The 22,145-nt window shown below is 54.0% G+C and overlaps 1 protein-coding gene across 5 annotated transcripts in view; it reads right to left on the reverse strand.

Moving 5' to 3' along the window:
• ADARB1 (adenosine deaminase RNA specific B1) overlaps window positions 1–21,059 on the reverse strand; it is a 137,847-nt gene extending 116,788 nt beyond the window's left edge. The window contains exons 1-3 of one of the 5 annotated variants that reach the window (XM_060640612.3): window positions 10,782–10,834; window positions 10,250–10,295; window positions 10,011–10,146 (exon numbers count right to left, since the gene is read on the reverse strand). The gene's annotated coding sequence lies outside the window, so the exon portion shown is untranslated. The other 4 variants (XM_060640611.3, XM_060640617.3, XM_060640616.3 and 1 more) reach the window with 4 other exon arrangements.
• Window positions 21,060–22,145: the final 1,086 nt, after the last annotated feature.

Genomic DNA, 22,145 nt, shown 5'->3' on the forward strand with positions numbered 1-22,145 from the left:
TCAGTTAGTTAAGCACCTGACTTCGGCTCAGGTCCTGATCTCACGGTTCGTGGGTTCAAGTACCACCTCGGGCTCTGTGCTGACAGCTCAGAGCCTGAGTCTGCTTCGGATTCTGTGTCGCCTCCTCTCTCTGCCCCTCCCCTGCTCATGCTCTGTCTCTGTCTCTCAATAATAAACATTAAAAAAATAAAAAATAAATAAAAATAAAAGATAAAAATCCAGGTCTCGGCTGGTAGCATGTACCTTCTGGGCCTCATCACCCTGCCAGACTCCTGCTGCAGCAGACCCATCCCACCGCACCCCCCAGATGTGGCTGCCTGTGCGTCCTCCAGGCCCCTGGTATAGGGGCCTCTTCCTGGGATAAGACAAGGCAAAGCGGGGTGAGGCCAGGCCAAGAGGCAGGCAGGTCCGCTCAGACACCGCTGTGCACACACAATGACAGATTTCAGCCTCAGATCACGACCACCCTGACCCTCGCCACATGGGACAAGGACTAGTTCTGGACCACAGAATCAAATGCAAGAGGTGGCAAGAATAAAATGCAAGAGGTGGCAGGAAAACACTACCAGGTCAGAGAACAGCAACAGCGTGGCTGGGAGGGCTCAGCACACACAGAATGCCCACTTCTCTCTTCCACTCACAAGGGACGTCAGCAGGCACTTCTGGAGACCCGCCATGGGGAGCGTAAGCAGATGGGGAACAGAGCGGCTGGTGCACCCGGGCCTAGTGCTGCGAGAGGGTCCCTGCAGCCGAAACCCGGCTCTGACGACGCTTTCCTCCTGGGACCTGGGGACCGCTAAGGACAGCCCCGCACAGCATGCCAGCTGCTCAGCACCCCAGCGCCCCCCAGCCATGGTTCACACCAGGCTCCTCTGTGGCCCGAACCACGTGAAGGTGGGCATGTGGCCCCCACAGTGTGGCAGGAGCCATGCCCCTTCCTTCCTCTGGCAACCCTGCTTATCTCAGAGCGTGGGCTTCCTGGTTTTCATTGTTTACTGTGTAAATATTGGGGTGGGGGATGATATGAGACTCATCAAAAGATTTCAATAACCTAGTAACAGATTACCCTGTCGGTGCTAGAAAACAAGATAAAGATTTCCTTGGCCCTAAAAACCTAAACATGATAGTACTTTTGACATCTCAGGACCCGAGATCTCCCTTTAAGAAAGAGAAATAAAAAATACAAAAATGCATGACGATGAATTACTCATATTTTATAGGATTGGGAGGCTTTATTTATCAAAATGGCTTTTTAAATAATTATTCAGGTAAAGTTAGACTTAAGATATTCAGAGCTTCACTGATTCCCTCCACCTTACCTGTGTTTTAGGACGATCCCCACTGTGATCAGTACTTTGACACTTAAAGAAAGATGTTTTGTTCTTCCATTGACATCAAGAGTATCACTCTGGCTTACAAATTTAAGTACAGATAAAGAAGATGTACCCATTTGTTAAAATCTAGCAAAAGCCCAACAATGGAAAAATGACTTCAGATGATGGCTCTTGAATTCTCATTCCAAGATTTAAAGGTTATCTCTAAGGGTTCAACTCTCATGTTAAGACTTAGTCCCCATAATTATTATTTTCAAAGATTAAATTCCAAAGTGCAACTATACTGAGAAAAAGATAATATTTATCCCCACGAAGATGCTTTTCTTTGATCTTTGCTGTCCATCTTTCCAATCCCTCTCAGCAGCCAGATGCACTATGGCAGAGGTAGGGGGGTGGGGGGTAGGGGGCCAGCTCAGCCGGTCCCTTCCATGAGGTCGAAGCTGGCTGAGGAGAAAAGGAAGAGCCTCCGAGGTCTCCCTCCATCCTCGACAGACACCCGGCTAGTCAGGTGTCATTGGAGACCAGGGCAAGGAAAGGGAATGTGTTTTTGCCTCTGGATCTCGGCTGAGGGCCAGGCACACCTTCTAGGCCAACGGGCCCAGCAGGCCAAAGGTTCTTCTGTGCACCAGAGAATGCTAGGGGGCCAGGAGCCAAGACCCACCCACACTGTGCTTTTCACACTGTTTCCCAATATCCTCCCCAAGGAATGAGCAACGTTGATCTCTAAGGGCTTTTTAATTATCTGAATAAATAAAACAGAACTATTTTCTCTTATTAAAATGAGCGGATGGATTTCGGAGGTCCCCTGGCCTGCCTCCAGCCTGCCTACCCGCCATGACGGCTAAATTCATGGGGGTGGGGGTAGGGGAGAGCCTCTAGACGTTTCTCCCCCAGGCAAACCCGCCACTCTCCCTGGGCTGAGGGTCCACTGGAGAACGGGGACTCGCATCCTTGATCTCCTCCACTCCCACCTGACCACACAGCGTGGAACAAATGCACAACACACCATATGGTGCTTGGGAACCGGACTCCCATCCCTCGGAGCCAGCGGGCTGCCAGAGGCACAGCCCCACGCGCCCTGAGGCCTTCAGGAGGCAGACAGAGACCACCCCGGGAGGGAATAAGCCCGCTGGCATCCAGAGAGCTGCAGGTGATGAGCTCACCCACGGCTCCTCCTCAGATGACGGTCCACGCACCTGTGTTGTCTCACGAACTCTTCCAGGCACTCTACCGTCGCAGCCCTTGCAGAAATTAACCTTTCCTGATGTAACACCACCAAAACCAGTTCCTTTGCCTTTTCATCATGAGAATTTAATAAAAGCAGAAATAATTATATAAGTAGTTAGGCTAAACACCAACTAACACTGAAGCAGGGAATTTTGAGATCAAGCAGTGGAAGAAATCACACTGATTTAAGGGTGATTTAAGATAATACCAGGGGTAAAGACAAGCGGAGGTCTGAGTGAGGAGAAAATCGGGAAGGCCAGTCAAACTGGAAAAACATGCAGCTTAAAGGTACGTGGGAACCTGTGCTCCATGAAGAAAGACACCGAGTTATTCATTCGCTGCCGCACCTTTGGCCTCCAAAGTGCCTGACACACAGTAGGTGCTGAAAAGCTACCGGTCAAATGATTGCATACGTGACGGAAAACAGGTTCAGTTTACACGGGGGAAGACGGAGAGCTCCGTGAATAGAAGATGCTAGCAACCCCTCAGATTATAAGACACTTACTATCATGGGACCAACATTGCTCTTCTAATACAGTTAGTGCTACAGTAGCAACCATGGGCCAGATGTCACCTTTCCGATAAAAGTCACTATGAGTCCTACGTTTTACTCCCTATAAACAGGTAGCTCCGAGAGGCAAACACAGAGTTGTAAATGCACAGAACAGAAAACAAGAATGATGTGAAGGTCACACCAGGAGCAAGGACGGGATGGTGACCAAGGTCGGACCGGCGGCTACCCCAGGGAGCCAGGAGAGCTGACTTGGACGGACATGAGGAAGCCTCAGGGTGGATGTCGGAGATGGTCACGTGATCGCACACAGCCGGGAGGGTCACCAGGCTGCACCGGGTTTCAGTGGTAGCTGGCACCAGCCCCTAGCAGCTAAGGAGAGAGGACTATTACATTTTCTGGAATTTGGGGAGCCTGCTGACAGCTCACTGGTAGCTTGAAACAAGCAATGGTGAGAACATTTACGCCACAGAAACTGGCAAATGCTATCCATCAGGGCTTTTTACGTCCCCCTCCCTCCAGAAAGCATCTGTTAAACATTTACCAGCACAGCACTACATACACCTTACAGTATGTCAACTATACTCCAAAAAAGTAAAAAGCTAGGGGGCTGAAGGGAGGAAGGACTTTTTTGATAAAGGAAAAGGCCTTGCGATACGTAGAAAATTTAATTTTCAATGTGTTGAAGGTAAAGAATGAAATGTTTAACAGCAAGAAATCTACTAATGAAATTTACTATATTAACAGATTAGACAGGAAAAACCATACAACCATCTCAACAGATGCAGAAAAAGCATACAAAATTCTACTGCTATTCATGAGAAAGCTTATTTTAAAAAACTCTCAGCCAAGGAGGAAGGTGACCTGCTCACCTAGATAAAGGGTGTGCACAGAACAGCTACAGCAAATACCACACCTGGCGATGAAACACGAGCGTCTACACCGGGTGGAAGCCAGCGCAAGAGGGGCGCCTTGACCACCACTGCCGTGCGAGCAGTACATCTGAGGTGGCACCGGGAGCCCCAGCCAGTGCACGAGGGGAAAGTACAAAGATTAGACGGAAACAGCATCACCTGCACAACTTGATCCTCCGCCTAGAAAACACGAGACACGATCGCAAGCTGTGCGCATAACCGGCATGCAAACCCAAGAGGCTCCCTGCACGGCAGCAATAAGCAATTAGAAACGTAACTGGAGAAACCACTCAGCACGTGGTAACCGTGGGCACAGGGCAGGCTGCTTGGGGAGCAGTAGGCTACCGGCTAGCCAGCGGGAGAAATGTCACACGTCACTTCCAACCATATAAAAGCAAATTTCACATAGGTTAATGAGCTAAGTGAGGAAAAGAGGCCAGAAGAAATGAAAGAGGAATGCTCCTGAGGCGGGGCAAGTGTGCTCAGACGGGACTCAAAGCCCAGGTCGTAAAGGAAATGTCCAATACATTTTAACATATAAACATTTAAAATCGCTCTCTGGAAAAAAATAATAAACTCAAAAGACGTAGGAAAAGACCCAGGAAAAGACCTGTAGCCACGTGAAATCCCCGATATGGGCCTCCGGTGTCCCCATCAGCCAGGGCCCCCGACCGCCTCCCGGGCACAGCGCCGCCTCCCACTGGAGCCAGGTGATCCCGACACAACCCCCCTGCCCCTCTCCCCAGGAGTGGAAAGCACAGCTCCAGAATATGCTGCACCGCGGGCTCAAGGCCACCAGAATTCCCAGTAAGATGGAAGGAGAGGGTTTCCCACTGGATACAACTCTGAATCCCCAATGGCAGCTCAGACGATGGGAGGACTGGGTGGGAGGACCAAGGAGGTGGCCCCATCCTCACCCTGAGCGCCACAGGTGTCTCGTCATGTTTTGTTATGTGCTTTTTCACCTTCCTGTTTTGAAACTATTGGCTTACAGGAAAGCCGGAAACAGTAGAGAGTGCCCACCTGTCGTCCGCTCAGCCTCTCCTAACGTTTGCGTCTTACCGCATCACTGATAAATTACTAAGCTAGCAGATGATCCCGGCACAACACTATTAGCTCAATCACGAGCTGCATCTGAATTTCACCCGTTTTCCTACGAAGACCACTCTGTGCCAGGAGCCCATCCACAACCCACGGTGCACTTCACCATCATGTCCCCCCAGACTCCTCTGAGCCTCCACCACCCCTCAAGCCTTCCTTGTCCTTTGGGACCCGGACACTTGAAGAGCACAGGTCAGGTGTTCCTCTGGGGTCCACTACCTCCTCGTGAAAGTGCTGTGATTACGCATCTGTGGCAAGAACACTGGACACATGATGTGCCCGTGGGGCATCTGGGCTATATGATGGCGACCTGTCTTACCACAGGTGACGTTAACTTGGGTCACCTGGGTTAGCTGGTGTCTGCTGGCTTTCTCCACTCTAAAGTTACTATTTTTCCCTTTTTAATAAGTAAATAACTTGGGGAAGAGATAGAGCCCAGGCAAATATCCTGTTTCTCCTCAAACTCTCACCCACTAATCTCAGCCCCCATCCCTGAGTCTCACCTAAACTAATCGTTGCTGTACTGTCTTTTCTACGTCCTCACTCTTTCTACACTAATTAGAACCCTTCTGTCGGGAAGAGCTGCTCCTTCTCCCCCCGTTTATTTGCTTCTTTATTCAATTATTTGTTTATATCAGTACAGAGTAGTGGGTATTTATTCTAGTCTATGGATTATAAACCGATCCTACATCATTTTATTTCCTCGCTCAGACTGACTCAACTCTGGCCATCTTTCCCGCTTGGGGTGGGCCCCCGTGCCCTCTCGACACACCCCACCCTTCCTGAGCACCTCCTTACTTTCTGCACGGCCAGGTGTCCTGGCTGCACCTGTTCCTTCCTATCGGAGGATGATATCTGGGCATGCTCGCCATTGCTGGGGCCTGTCAGGGGACGGAGACCCAGGGCACGTGCGTGTAACCCTCATGCTCACATCCATCTCTGCGTGTCCCTGTACACACCTATCCCGATGTGCACACGTTAGAGACCGTGGGTTTACACTGCAACCTGGCTCTGGTCGCCCACCCGGACGGACGACCTGTTCGGTCCTGGGTGCACACAGAGTAGGTTCACCCTGCGAACCTCAACCCCATGACAAGCACGGTTCTGTACAGTCCTCGGCCTCACAGAATGCAGCCAAAATGCCGTCTTCCAAGATGAGGCTGCCACCTTTCTTCCCGTCCCTTTTCCTGTGGCTCCGTTGTTGTTTGTGGGGACACTGAGGTTTGCTTCTGTGTGTATTCCACTTTAGCGCCCCCCCACCTCCTGGCTGAAGTTAACGTGCTTCATTTGGGCGTGTGTAAACAGCGCAGTGGCTCCCAGAGTCAGGCTGTAGCGAGCGGTGTGCTTGGAGGGGCACCGCGCCCCCACACCTGCAGCCGAGTCTACTCCCCTGTCCCTCCCAGCCCCTCCCACCCACCCCCGTGGAACCAGTCCAGCCCCTGGCTCCGGCTCGTCCATCCCGTTCCCTTTGGCACGAACGCGCAGCCGCGCCTGTGTCTTCCCACGGCCCTTCTTCCTGGTGGACAGAGCACAGCACCCTCTGGCAGCGTGCCTCGCTCGCTACCTGGGTCTTGGAAGTCACCTCAAATCAGTTCACAGAGGCCGTACCGTCCTGCAGGTGGCACTTTGCGCCGTGGTCGACACACCTGCACGGATACGTAGGTCATTTCCATATGTGTTTCCATAGAGTTGGAGGTGCGCCCTCAAGCTAGACTCCTAGAAGGGAAAATGCTGGGGCGAAGCACCGGGCACATGGGGTTCCGCAGGCCGAATGGGGTGTTTTCGTGCCCAAGCACACAGCACTGATCTCCTCAGGCGGAGGAAATAAACAGTCAAATGAAGGGAAAGAGCTCATCTGCGGGGCCCGACACGGAGGGCTGTCAGCATAAGCCACCCTAGTAGCCGACGCTCCGCATCAGGACTGTGACATCTCACCCTGGAAGTAAAAGGTTCACGCGAGTCAAGAAGCTCAGCGCACGGAGACAGACGTGGTGAGCAAGCCACCCAAAATCTAGCGAATGGTCTTTACTAGCACTGTCCGTAACAGCGAAATGTTTTTATCCTAAACCCCATTTCGAAGCCCACACCCACGCGAGCACATATCCACACACAGCCGTGTTTGCTAATGTTCGGATCAGCTTTATTCACAGTAGTCGGAAAGTGCGAACACCCCAAACGCCCAGCCCCGGCCAAGGGACAGAAAGGATGTGCTGGATCCACGCAGGCAGGACCACCGAGCAAGTGACAGGAACAAAGTGTCGATCCATTCCACAACATGGGCGGACCCCAAAAGCCTTGTTAAGGGAAAGAAGCCTGACCCGAAAGACTACAGGTTGCAATGATTCCATTGAAGTGCAATGTCTAGAAAAGACAGATTTGTAGACACAGATCAGTGGCTGCCAAGGCCTGCGGCTGGAACGGGAATTCACACAAACACAGGAACATTCCGGGGTGACGGAAACTTTTTTAAACTGGACTCTGGTGGGACACCTGGGTGGCACAATCGGTTAAGCGTCCGACTCTTGGTCTGGGCTCAGCTTTGTGAGTTCAAGCCCTGCATCGGGCTCTGTTTTGACACTGCGGAACTTGCTTGGGATTCCGTCTCTCCCTCGCTGTCTCTGCCTCTCCCCGACTTGTGCGTGCACACTCACGCTCTGTCTCCCTCTCTCTCAAAGAAAACTTGAAAAAAACTTAAAACCGGACTGTGGTAAAGGCTGCACAACTCAGACATTTGTGAAAGTCACTGAATTGTCTTGTCTACAGAGGGTACATCTCACGACAGCCGCTTATACACAAAAGAAAACAAACCCTCCTCACAGAGCTTCCCCCACCTGTTATTTCCCGAGCGCGTCCCCTCAGAGCACTCAGAAAGGTGCACCCCCAGACAGCTGGGTCGCACGTGCGACGGCACCGCTTCTCCCAACGATCAGCGGGACTGGGAAACACAGGTCGGCTCTCCCACATCCTGGCTCCTCCACTCACAGCCGGGCTCTGTCCCAGGAACCCAGCGTACCCTGCACAGGGTGGTCCCAGCTCAAAAGTCTGGGAACTAAAGGGAAGAAAACTCCCTTTCCTACAGCAAGGGCTTGCGGTGAGAAACACCTAAGTTCATCAAACCCTCCTCTCCCTGCCCGGCCCTCCCCCCACCCAGGGAGTTTAAGGGGAGCTGGGGGACACCGCACACGGCACTCTCCGCTCCCTCCAGAATACTCTGCCGGTTTGCGCAACACCCGCTCTTTCTATGAAAATATCAGGCCGCTCGCAGTTTCGTCAGAGGGAGAAAATCAAAGAATAGAAAGCTTCATAGTAGAACGATCAACGATGTCACTCGTTCATGTGCATGTGGGTGAAAGCCCTCTACTGCGTGACACAAAAAACGTTAATGAGGGAAAACCCCCAGAGTAGGAGTGACAAGAAGTGAAGAGAGCGCGAGCTACATTCGGGTGACACTGCACCACGTACTCAGGACACGCAGCCAGCAGTCCCGAGAGGGCGTTCCCTCGCACCACTGCCGAAACCAGCCAAAAGGTGACGGGAGTGACTTTTCCATAGGTCTTCGGTGATGGGCAAATCTAGGTTGAACTCTCTGACCCCAAATTATCACTGCTCCGAATTCCTATGATTCGTTCCCATGAATTGCACATCTTCCTGGATTAAGATTCTGCAGCCCCAACTCCCAAAGCGGCTTCCAGCTGACGCAGTTTACTGCATGTGCCGCGACAGCCCTGAAACTGTTAACCTAAAAAATGACTACACGAGGCCCTTGAAACATTTAGATAACTTTTCGGTGAAAGTAAAGTTTTACTGCATTGCCAACCACAAAAGAGGCGGCCCGCCCAAGAGCACCGTGCTATGACAGAAACATACCGTAAAAGCCAGCGCGGATCATGGATTCAAGAGCGACCACTCTGTTGGACTATTATTTGGGGTAGATTCCTATTCTGAAAAAGAATCAAATTCGAAACAATCCAGACTAATAAACATACAGTTTCACGCGACTGATGTCACGCATCGCCAGGACAGAGCAGACGTAACCCCTCAAATCGCTGCTCTGTAGACGGTGGCCTGAGCACGTAGGTCCCTCTTCAGATCGAGCCCAGGTCTAGACCACGTGAAGCATCTGAGTGAAGTCTCACCGTTGTCCGTCAGTCTTTGGATAGTGAGCGCTTCACACAGGACCCTACTCCCCGTCTCTACCTGGGGACGCCCCCTGAGTGAGCCCCCCTTCCTAAGGCAGAAGCCCTGCCCTCACACAGCCCCGGCACACATCAGAGGCAGGTCGCACCGACCGACACAAAGGCTGGCCTCAAAAGAGAGAAAGCTGGCAAAGCAGGTGCCCGGCAGAACCAACTCCTCACAAGAGAAGAAACGGAGATGGAGGAGAGCCGGGTGCCAGGTGGGGGGGTGAGTGTGGGCAGAGGGGGCCCGCGGCCCCGCAGGAAGCCTGCTCCTTGGCCTCACGCACAGGGCGGAGAGCTACCCGTGTCCTCGAGTAAATCCCTCTCCTCAGGAGAACCAAGCGCGCGAACACCCAGAGAGCCAGAGAATTCACGTACACTGAGCCGAAACAAGAAAAAGAAGTTGGGCCTGTGTGTGCGGCCTGCACAGAAAGGCACAGAATACGAGGCAAGCTCCAAACTTACCCCCCGCCCGACCAACAGATACGTTAACAAGCTCAGTTCCTAACTCTATGATGTCACGGCAGGGGGGCTGACTCAATACCGCCTCCCAGGGAATGATCTGTACGATAAGCTTTAGACTTACGCACCTGAAAACAATCCTCGCTCAGTTTAGTTCCAGACAACCAACAGAGTCTAGTCCCCTAAGACTAAGAAAATGGAACAAGGGAATCCCCTGGAGCCAGAACCCATTCCTCCACCCCCCGAGATGCTGCCTCCTGACCCCCCTCCTCCCGCACCTCACCTCTTTCAGCAGAGCTGCCTGGTCCAGAGCGGGGGGGGACAGGATACCCTGTGCCGGGCGCTAGCCTCTGGCGGACCGTAGCAGCCGCGAAGGGACGGGACATTGCCCACTTTCAACACAGGACCGCGCACAGGTTCTAGGATAAACATTTATTCAACAGCTCGCTGAATGGCCCCTGAAACCCTCAGAATTTATTATTTTACTCTTGCATACGAGAGTCTCCTAGAAATGGAACAAACCTTGGAAGTCACCAACGTGACCGCCCTTGTTTTCCGCTCCAGGAGCCTGCGGCAGGGTGGGAAGCAGGTGGCCCAGCAAGTTCAGAGGCAGAGCCGGGACGAAATCCCCAGCTTCCTACACTCCGGGACACTCTCGCTTCCTCCTCCACCAAGCACCTTACAAGCCGCCTTCTCTCCAGGTTTTAAACCGGTTAAGCCTCCACCGCCGAGTCAGGTGTTTTTCATCATATTTGGCTGCTTTTCTGAAACCTCCCAGAATTACCCATATTCTCATTTCTGTCACAATGTCGCTATATCCGTTACGTCCCTGACGGTCATTACTTAAGAGAACGCTTTTCAGTTGTAGGGCTGCCCTCCGGGGTTCAAATGGCGGCAGCAGGACGCAGCTGCTCTCGTAGGTTGAGGGCTCCCTGTTCGCAACAGACTAGTTTACTCTACCGTACTTCATGGTTTTAGACCAATTTTGAATGTTTTGTAAATGTTTCTATTCTACGAAGAAAAGCACAAAAATCTGGAGATAACACAGACATACGGGGCATAAATAGATGACTGATTCACCGAGTACAACAGGAGCATGGGAGGGGCAGTGCGGGAGGCAGGCAAACAGCTTCGATCGGCTCGCCACTTCCTACCTGCGCAGAAAGTAAGAACACGTTAGTCATTTGTCCACAGACACTGACGACTGCCTCCTCTCTGCCATGCACCGTTCTGAGCCCTCAGGAGGGAGACAGAGCGAGACCCCCGCCTTCCGGAGGCTTCTGCTCAGAGGGCAGCCTGATGGGAGGGAGGAGGAGTGGATACGGAGGGACAGCAGGGCACAGTGGGTGAGAGGTGAGGGTGCAGAGGGGTGAAGCCCAGACCCCACAGCCAGAGGGGTGACCAGAGGGGACAGCGGGCCCCTGGGGGGACTGAGATGGGGGAACTTGCAGGGCTCCGAGCAGGAGAGTGATGGACCCGTCCTCCCCACTTAGGGCTCTGCTTTGGCTGACGGTCAGGAACAGGTGGAAGGAGGCCCGGGGCAGGAGCGTGCGGAGCAGAGGGTGAGGACAGTTCCACAGGAGGGGAGCCCCCTCAGAGCATCACGAGCAGTGGGCTGGATCAAGCTCGCTCCGACATTCCTGACACACGGGAGAGCTTCATATGCGTTAGCCAACACCACCCGGCTCTCCCAGAACTTACCGAGCCCCTTACATCAGTTCCCCGTCTGAAACACAGAGGTGACCCACGCTCAAGGGAACACTCGTGAGGAATAACTAGGTACCCGGGACTCTCAGCTCCGGACAGTTCCGTGTCACGGCAGCTTCCACACGTGCACCTGTCTGTGTTTTACAAACAACATGGTACGCAGGCTCCTGATCGCACGGAAGGATATTAACATCCTGCACGTCGCACACCAAGGGATGAGCAAGCTGCAGATTCGAAGAGAACCCGCTGTGAGATGACGCCCGTAAGTGAAGACCCTTCACCTCGGGTCCTTCTGCCACCGAGCATCATGGCAAGCCAGGGAGCTCCAAGGGCACTTCTTAATCCCTCCGGTCTCCTCATCTCCTGGACTCGACCCACCGCCAGACCCTGCTGACTCCCGCTCACCCTGGCACCCCGGCACCCCACCACCCCTCCCCCCAAAGCCTTCCCGCCATCCGGAAGGGTGCAGAGCCGGGCCCTGCACGCCTCAACCTTGCCTCCACCACGCCCCCCCATCAACGGCTGGACGGGGGCTACTGCCCACCCCCCAGCTGCTCCAATAAGCAGGGTTCGGGCAGGGAATGCCCTCGGCCGCTCTCTGGGCAGGAAGAAGAGCTCATCTCTCTTCCGGGCTTCAGCGCGGCACCCCTCCCGAGAGAAGCCCCTGTGCAGAGCGACGCCTCAAGAAGGCACAGCCCCGGGACGCCATCTGCCGCAGCCCTCGTGCCTTTGGTCACCGCACAGACAAAGCAGCTTCGAGGACGCCCCGGTGCCCGGTTTAGCCTCCAGCTGGAACACTGGCCCAAGGAGGCAGAGGCCTTCTCCTCCAGAGTGTGTCCTTCCACGATGACTCACACAGAACCTGTCACTGCGGGCAAGGGTGCCAGGGCAGTGGAAATCAGTTTTCCCCTTTCCCCGGCACAGACGATGGGCACACAGGGAGTCGGGGGGGCTTCTATACACTTCATCCCATTGGCTGAACTACAGAGAACATTGACATTTCAAAACTCCACACCTAAAAAAAAAAATCAGATAACCACAAACAACAAAAACCAACACGCAAGGAAGAGATTTTACCATTTTAACAGGTAACTTTTCTTTACATTTTTATTTACTTTTGAGAGAGAGAGGAAGCAGGGGAGGGGCAGAGAGAGGGAGACACAGAATCCAAAGCAGGCTCCAGACTGTGCGCTGTCAGCACAGAGCCCGACGTGGGGCTCGAACCCACGAACCATGAGATCATGACCTGACCTGAGTCGAAGTCAGACGCTCAACCGACTGAGCCCCCCAGGCGCCCCTTGAACAGGTAACTTTCAGCGAATGCAGCCGCCCTGATGACGTTTCAGCATAACTGGGCCCAAGCAACACCTGTCCGCCTCAGGAGGTGGGGGCTCTCCTGGACGCAACACCAGCATCCTTCTAGATACTGTAAGACAAATGAAGCACAAAACAGCAGGCGAATCTTGCTGGTCCTCTGCTGTGGTACCAAGTTTGGTGACTAAAGGTGCCAACTTCTAGTTAAGTTAATGACACTTTTAGAGATAAGTGAATTGTAGGGGCACTCGGGTGGCTCTGTCGGTTAAGCGTCCAACTTCAGCTCAGGTCACGATCTCACAGTTTGTGGGTTCGAGCCCCACGTCGGGCTCTGTGCTGACAGCTCGGAGCCTGGAGCCTGCTTGGGATTCTGTCCCCCTCTCTCTCTGCCCCTCCCTGGCTCACGCACTTGTGCGCTCTCTCTTTCTCTCTCTCTCTCTCTCAAAAACTAAACATTAAAAAAATTTATAAGTGAATTGTTTTAATAAAGAAAAATGCCATTTCCACATATACCTTTCTGTAAGGATGCCCCAAGGCATGTTTAAACACCGTAAGCTAATAAGAAACTGATCCTAAGTCCTAGGGCACGATTCCCCAGTTTCTTGGACTGAGCACAAAATTATCTTTTATTTTATGCCCTCCTTTCAAAAGGGCAGCATGTCTCTGAGAAATATTTTTGAAGTGAGTCAGTTCCCACGTGCAGAGGTCCTGTTCCTTCAACAACCCCTCTCACCTTCTCAAGGACTTGCCTCTTGCAATTACCCTTTTTCCAACATATTATAAATTTGTCCTTCTCTACTGGATTGCCCCTTAGCCCATAAACGCACCGTAATCGTTTCCATTTAAAAACCCAAATTACATAACTCCCTCAAGCCCATGGCCCCTCCAGCTTCTGCCAACAATTCCGCCCCGTTTTAACAAAGCTCCCCTAGAGAGTCCTCTACCTGTGACATCCTCTGTGACACCCCCTCACAGTCTCCTCCGCCATCATAAGGCTCACTCAGGAAGCCCTGGACTCCAGGCCAGCAGACCCTCCTGGTTTCCTCCTTCAACAGACCCCTTTAAGATGGGTATTGCTAGACCCTCCCCCTCCTCCACTCCTCCCTTTCCCCTCCTCCACTCCTCCCCCTCTCCTCCTCCTCTTCCCCCCCCCTCCTCCTCCTCTTCCCTCTCCCCTCCTCCTCCCCCCCTCCTCCTCCTTCTGGGCCCCCTCCTCCTCCTCCTCCTGGGCCCCTTCCCCCTCCTCTCCCCTCCCCTCCTCCCTCTCCTCCCCCTCTCCCCTTCTCTTCCTCCCCCCTCTCCCCTCCTCCTCCCCCCATCTCCCTCACCTCCTCCCCCTCCCCCTCCTCCTGTGCACCCCTTGCCAGAAGCCCCCAGGCTTCATCCCTACCCTTCTGCTCATCTGTATCTATATCCACTGCAAAGCCCATGGTTTCAAATACCAGCAACAGGCAAATGACTCCCAAATTCACATATTTGACCCCAATCTCTTCTTGAGCCAAACTTTGAATTTCCACTAGTATCCAAACATCTCCACTCGGATGACTGCTTATAAAAACAAGTGAGGTACTATTTTAGGCACTTTACATTGGCTCAGTTTGTAGGCCCAACAACCAGAGGATCGAGGCTGCCACTGTTCTCCCTAATTCACGGATGAGAACACCAAGACAGAGAAAGATTAAACAGCTCGCTCAAGATCACGCTTCTGAAACGTGACGGAACAGAGATTCATCCCACCTGCTCACGGCCCAGTCTGCGGGTGTAACTGCTGAGGAACCGTCTCCCGCAGAGTCCGAGGCCTCACGGGGCCAGTCCCCAGCTCCCGATGCCAGCCTCAGACTTCTCTATCCCAAGGCCAGCGCCAGCCAACCGCTCAGGCCAACAACCTTGGGATCATTCCGGATGTTCCATCTCACGGCAAGTCTACTGGCAATCCTGACGGGCCTGCCTACAAAACACGCTACGGTTCATCAGCTCTAAGTGTGCACTTTCCCCCTCTGAACAACTGGGAAATCGGAGGTGTCCCACAATGCTGTCAGCCGGGCAGGAGGGGAGTGTAGTGACTCTTGCCCGGGCACACTCAAACTCAGCTGTTACTCTCGGAGGCAAGACAGGAGACAGGACAACACAGCCCGCCGACAGGTCAGTCAACAAACCATTTAAGGACCAGAAACCTCTCCTTACTACCTGCCAGCAAGATCAAAAAAGCATCTAAACTCACAGACCAGGTCTCAGCCGCTTGGAAGACACCTCAGAGGGAGGCGCCTGGGGGGCTCAGTCGGTTGAGCGTCCGACTTCGGCTCAGGTCATGATCTTGTGGTTCGTGAGTACAAGCCCCGTGTCGGGCTCTGTGCTGACAGCTCAGGGCCTGGAGCCTGCTTCAGATTCTGTGTCTCCCTCTCTCTGCCCCTCCCCCGCTCACATTCTGTGTGTGTGTGTGTGTGTGTGTGTGTGTGTGTCTAAATTTAACTAAACATTTTTAAAAAAGGAAAAAAAAGGAAGACACCCCAGAGACAGCAGTGGTGAGGTCTTAAGGAATGCCAGCACAGGGAACAACGTGGAAGGCAGCATGACATCACATCGATGCTTGGTCGAAGGGTGACCGGGAAGAATCAGATTCTAAATGGAAAGAAATTTTAGAGTTACTTATTTTATTTTACTTCACTTCTATTTGCCTTTTCGATGAAAGCACCACAGTCTGATTTTAAAAGTCTTCGCTTAAAGTCCAAGAGCACTGTCGATGAGCATAAGTGAGGCCCAGGCGATATGAAAGGACTGCGTCACAGGGTAACTGGCAACATTTGCCCGCTAAGAGTACAAGCCTGAAATACAGCCTGCCAGATCTGAGCTCACCACCTGTGCCCTGGCCCATCGTGGTCCCCCCACGCTCCTGCCAGCACCCCCTGGCGGTGGCAGGGGAGGCGAGAAGGGCCCCTGCAGTCACAGGGCTCAGCGCAGTCCTGCCTTTGCCACTGACGTGTGCCCTCGCTGGGCCCCGTCTTCCCCACAAGTAACATGGAAAACTAACATGCCTACCTCTTGGACTAATGCAAAGCCAGCTAATACACAGAAGGTGCTTTAATCCCCTGGCACGTCTTAAGGACCTAATAAACATTAGCTGCATGAGAGCCAGAGTGCTTCTTTTATTTTTTTAAGTCTATTTATTTTGAGAGAGAGAGACAGAGAGAGAAACGAGCAGGAAATGGGCAGAGAGAGAGGGAGAGAATCCCAAGCAGGCTCCGTGCTGTCAAGGCACAGCAGCTGTGGCAGGGGGGTGGGGGGAGGATCCTTAAACCCACGAACTGTGAGACCACGACCTGGGCCAAGATCAAGAGTCAGATGCTTAGCTGCTTAACCGATTGAGCCATCCGGGCGCTCCCAGAGAGATTCTTTTAAAGATAGGTCATGACATCCCCTCCTTCAAAACTCTCTAAAGTCAACTAGGAAACAAAAAGGAAAGAAGGAAGGGAGGGAGGGAAGAAGGCTTCGCATCACAGGGTGATTACAATCTAAATTCCTCGCCACAGCTCCAGACCTCCTGCCTCCCTCCTCCTCACCGGCCTCCCACGATTCCAAACCCAAACCCAGGAGGAGGACGTTCCTCCAGAGCTCCCAGCTGCCTGGTAGTGCCCAGCTCCCTCCGTCCCCTGCGCCCTCTCAGGCCCCCGCCCACCCTCGATCTCATTTTGTTTGCCCTTCCTGGCACGGAGGCTCTTAGCTGGGGCGCGCCGCCCCATCATGTGAATCTCATGAAGGCAAGAGCTACCCTTTACTGTGCTCACACCCAAGTCTCCAGTGCCCAGAAGAGAATCTAGCACACGGTGAACACCTGTGGGTGACCACGTGTGAGAAACAAAACCGGCCTAAAGGCAAGCAGAATTTCTCTGCACCTGCAGTGAAAACACCAGGTACCTTCAAGCCACTTCCACACACACTTAACCCCTCTCCATTTTAATCCATCACAAAGACGCCACACTGAACACCAAAGTCATGTTTTCTTTGTGCGCTCCTAGAACAGCAGCCAGGAATACTGATCACATCACGTTTTTAAACGTGATAATATGACACTCGTGGTCTACGCCCAACAGCCATCAGGCTATGCGGCAAGGTTATGTGAAGACCTCTCTCGGCTGCTGCATATTCCCTGTCCGCACCCCAAATAAAACTTAAAAATTCATTCAAGGAATAAAGACATTTTAATTATTTAAATACGCAATTTTGGGGTTTTTTAATTTTTATTTTTTTAAGTAAGCTCTATGCCCAACACGGACGGGGCTTGAACTCACGGCCCTGAGATCAAGACTCAGCATGCTTTACTGACTGAGCCAGCCAGGTGCCCCCCAACGTACAATTTTTTAAGGAAATTCTCACTATAAAGCTTTTCTACCACACACGTTACGAATGTATTTTTAAAGGGTTTTTTTTTTTTAACACCACCATTTCCATCACACAAATTATAAATTTGGAAACTCATATTTTAGAAAATTGACACACACACACACACACAAAAAAATCAAGGGTTTTTTTTAATAATTTTTTTTATTTTTAAAGTATTTATTTATTTATTTATTCATTTATTTATTTATTTTGAGAGAGAGAAAAAGAGAGAAAAAACGTGAGCATGGAGGGGCAGACAGTGAGAGAATGAGAGAGAATCCCAAGCAGGCTCTGTGCTGTCAGTGTGGAGCCTCACGTGGGGCTTGATCTCACAAACGGTGAGATCGTGACCTGAGCCAAATCAAGAGTCAGATGTCTAACCAACTGTGCCATCCAGGCGCCCCTAAGTTTTTAAATCAACTTGGAACTCTGTAAGTTTTTCAGTTTCACACTAAGATTGACACTTTTTTTTTTAATGTGTATTTCTTTTTGAGAGAGAGGGAGGGAGGAGTGAGGGAAGGGCAGAGAGAGGGGGAGACACAGAAATCGAAGCAGGCTCCAGGCTCTGAGCTGACAGCAGAGAGCCTAACACAGGGCTCAAACCCAGGAATGGTGAGATCATGACCTGAGCCGAAGTCGGATGCTTAACCGACTGAGCCACCCAGGTGCCCCAAGATTGACACTTTTTCTTAAACAAAATTTTTACAGGCTGGTAAGTACACAGTCTCACCTATTAATCTTCAAAGTATTCTTTCTACCTCCTATTTAAATAAGAGTCCTTTATCCTAAGTATTTACATAGCTCATCACAGCATTCCAGGGAATAAAACTCCATTCTTAAATAAAACTTACGCCTAAGGGATTCTGATGGCTAATAAAAATGATTAGTAGGTTTTGCTTGCACCCACGTATAAAAAAATATTCACTGCAGCACTGTTATAGCAAATATTTAACACTATATCAAAACACATATACAACTGTGTGTGTATCTTGACTGCTGCTGGGAGATACACAATCAATGGGCCACAGCAGGTGGAATGAATGGAATGAGGTTTAAATGTCGGTACTTTCTCAATGTACTTTGTGCAACCTTCCATTTTTAAATCCATATGCAAAAATTGTAATGCTATACATTTCAGAGTCTTATATTTTATTTTTAAAAATCCAGTGCTATAAAAGCGGTTACTAACACTGCCCGTGCTTGGACTTTTTGAACCCTGCCTGTCCTGTTCAGCGCTGTATTGCCCAGGCCTGTAACAGGGAGGGCCCAGCACACAACGAGCCACAGATTAAGTGTCTGTCCATTGAATTAAGTTTGCTTTATTCATTCAGCAGACAAATACAAGTTCAAAGAATTTTCTTATCCCAAAAGTCTGAAAGCAACTGAAATGTTTTTAGGGCGTGTCAATTCACCAAGGCGCGCCTTAACCTACGAACCAAGAAGTTGTTCTCCGGTGATGTTCTTGTTGAAGTCTCGTCTCTTCGCCTCCCAGCACTGACTTTATGAGCACACTGCACCTCGAGATACATGTGTCATCAATTTCTCAGAGCCGGACCAATTTTGTTTTCACCACTGCCCCCTGCAGAAAGGCCTCCAACCATAGCTTCAAATTTTGTCCACGAGGTAGCTGAACACATTCAGTCCCAGGAACCCTGAGACATCTAACAGGGCGTTACTCACCGACAAGACAAGCGTTCTTTCCCAAGCCCTGGTGATCCCCTGCCTCCACCCCCAGCAGGGCCCGGGAACGGCATCCGCACCCAGCTCGGCGCGGCTCACCGAATACTTCCCAAGCCCCTGTGGCGGGTGCCCACTCGGAGAGGACCCGCCCACTGGCGGAAGCACGCAGGGAAAGGCCCCTAATTCCCCGTCCAGGGTGGAGCACACAGCGCCTTCTCCCCTCCCCTCCCCTCCCCTCCCCTCCCCTCCCCTCCGGGCAGCCCTCGGCAGGCAGAGGGTAGTCTCTGCCCCCAAGAAAAGACGGCAGCCAAAGACATTTCCTAGGGACTGCTCTTGAGACAACCCGCTGTTTTAGAAAATGCAGCTCTGGTGGCACCTTTCAAAGGAGTAAAACACACCGGTGAATTTCAGAGAAAAGGAAAAGGACTACATAAACACTTCTATTCCCAAAGCTTACCGATCTATCGTCTTAATTAGGGCACTAAGAGTAAAGCAGCAAGTCTGATGATCCAGCCGCTTTCTTTATACTTAAGAACGGAACGCTAACCATTACGTTTTGTTTAATAAGGGGACAAAAACGTCCTTATCAGCAGTAACGACCAAAATCTGCTGGCTAAAAATATCAACTGCGAACCAAACACAAGAGTGCGGGACTCCGGCACATATGGGCACCGGAGCACCCTTCTCGGGACCCCAACACTTTCAGCGTCCACAGCCCAATGTGACACATTCCCTCGGACCGTCCACAGCCCGGTAATTTTCCTACTGCAGATCTGAACACGTCAGAATTCACCTCGGGCCCCCAGTCGCCCCAGATTGTTCCGGATCGCTCCAGACGCCCGGCACACGCCGCGGGAACTTGCCCGCCCCGGGCCGCCCGCGGCGCGCAGCTTCCCACGCGGACACGGCGCCCTCGGGAGGGGACGCGGGGCCATCGGGGGTGTAGCCCTCTCCCGGGGGGCGCAGGCTCAGCCCAAGGGCGCACTCTGCCCTCCGCGCACGTAGAGCCTCTGCACGGACACGGTGCCCTCCAGAAGGGGACGCGGGGCGGTCCCGGGCGCAGCCATCCTCCCCCGGGTGAAGAGCGTCGGGGCGGACACGGCACTCCTGGGCACGGGAAGGGGCTGTCCCTGGCGCAGTTTCTCCCCCCCAGGGGCTCAGCTCCATTCCGGGGTGCAACGTCCCCTCCCAGGGACGCAGTCTCCCCTTCATCCCGGGGCGCCTCTTCATCCGGGGCGCAGTGTCCCCTCCACTGGGGCGCAGCTTTATCCCGGGGCGCAGCCTCCCCTTCATCCGGGGGCGCCGCCTCATCTGGGCGCAGTGTCCCCTCCACTGGGGCGCAACCTTATCCCGGGGCGCAGTCTCCCCTTCAACCCAGGGCGCAGCCTACTCTCCCCGGGGCGCAGCCTCTCTCCTCCCAGGAACGCAGTCCGCCGCCGCCCCCCCCCCCCCAACACACACACATACACACAACGGCGACAGTTTCATTCTGGGGGCGCCGCCACCCCTTCATCCTGGGGCGCAGCCCCCCCGCACGGACGCAGCTTCAACCCGGGGCGCAGCACCACCACCACCACGGGCGCATCTTCACCCCGGACACAGCCTCCCCTTCATCCCGGGCGCAGCCCCCCCCCCCTCCCCGGCACGGGCGCAGCTTCATCGCGGCGCGCAACCCCCCCCCCCCCCCAAAAAAAAAACCACCACGGGCGCATCTTCACCCCGGACACAGCCTCCCCTTCATCCCGGGCGCAGTGCCCCCACCGGGCGCAGCTTCGTCGCGGGGCGCAGCCTCCCTCACCCGCGGCGCAGAGCATCCCGCGCAGACGCGGCGCCCCGGGGAAGAGACACGGGCCGTCCCGGGCGCAGCCTCCCCACCCCGGGCGGCCCGCACCCCGCCGGGCAGTCCCTCCGGACACCCCCGCCGGGCAGCCCCTCCAGCCCCCCGGGCCCCGGGCCCCCGGCCGGGCTTCACGGGGTCCCGCTCGAGGCGCACGCCCGGCCCGGCCTCACCACCTGCCCGGCGGCGCTTACATAAACGCGGCCCCGGCGGCGGTGCCCGGCCGCGGGGTCCGAGCCCCCGCCCTGGCCTCGCCTCGCCGCGCCTCGCCGCGCCTCGCCTCGCCTCGCCTCGCCTCGCCTCACCTCAGCCGCGGGCCGCTCCGCTCCGCACGCCGCGCGGGGCTCGCACCGCCAGGCCGCCCGGGCTCCGCTCGGCCGCCGGGGCTGCGGCGCGCTGGCCGTGGCCTGGCGCGGCCCCGAGCGCGGCCCCGAGCGCGTCTCGACCCGGCCGCCTCCGCCGCCGCCGCCGCCGCCGCCGCCGCGGCCGCCTCAGCCTCCGCCTCAGCCTCCGCCCTCCGCCCTCGGCCCTCGCCGCCGGCTCCGCCCTCCCCACCGCCCCCGCCGCCGGACGCGCGCACGCCTGGAGCTGGGGGAGGGGGGCGCCGCGACGCAGGACGTGCGCGCGCCCGCACGCCGCGCCGAGCCCCCCGCTCTCTGAGAGCCGGCCGGCGGCCGGGGGCGGCGGGGGCGGTGCACGGGCCGGGCTCCCGGTCCAGGTGCAGCCGCGGGGCCCTGGCCGTGCCGAGCAGGATCCGGGCGCTCGATAGAAGGTGGGGTCCCCGTCCCCAGGCCCCGGAGGTGTCTCCCTCCCGCTCCTGCGGAGAGCTCTCGGGGAAGTCAGCAGCCGGTCCACCGTATCGCAGCGGAAGCTGTGGCTGGGTTGGTTGGTTTGTGTGATAATAAAGGCATTTTAAAGCTTTTTTATTTACAGCGTATGGAGTAAACTTACTTCTTTATATTGACCGACTTTTCTACGACTATACACATGATAATAAGCACATGGAGAAATGCAGCGTTTCCGAAGACCAGAGTGACCAAGTCAAGGCTGCACTCAGTTCAAAACAGAAAATAAACTAAAGCTTAATAAGGAAACATCTGTAGTTCTTGAAGGCGGGTGCTGAGACCAGGGCAGTGACTTCCTAGGAGACAGTGGTCAGAGTCTGGCGAGCCTGCGGCTTTTCACCTGGCTCTTAACCCCTGCAGAGCACGTGGCTGTGGAGGTTAGACACCAAGGGCAAGTTGAGCTGCTGCGGCTCAGAGGTAGACTTTGGCATCTCTTGGGCCCAGCTGCCTGTTTCCCCACGTGTAAAACAGGTCAGAGAAGACTCATGCCGGTAAAGAGCCCAGTCCAGAGCCTGGCGTGTGGAAGGCACTCCATCAGTGTTCGCTAACGCTGTCATTCCCAGAGTCCCATGGCAGAACACAACACCACAAGGAGCTCGGTGCCCTGGAGCATAAATTAACCACAGGGGACGGTGCCGCAGCAGGCCGCGTATCTGCT

Source organism: Panthera onca, chromosome C2 (genome assembly GCF_046562875.1).
Source record: "Panthera onca isolate mPanOnc1 chromosome C2, mPanOnc1 haplotype 2, whole genome shotgun sequence".
Classification (NCBI taxonomy): Eukaryota; Metazoa; Chordata; class Mammalia; order Carnivora; family Felidae; genus Panthera; species Panthera onca.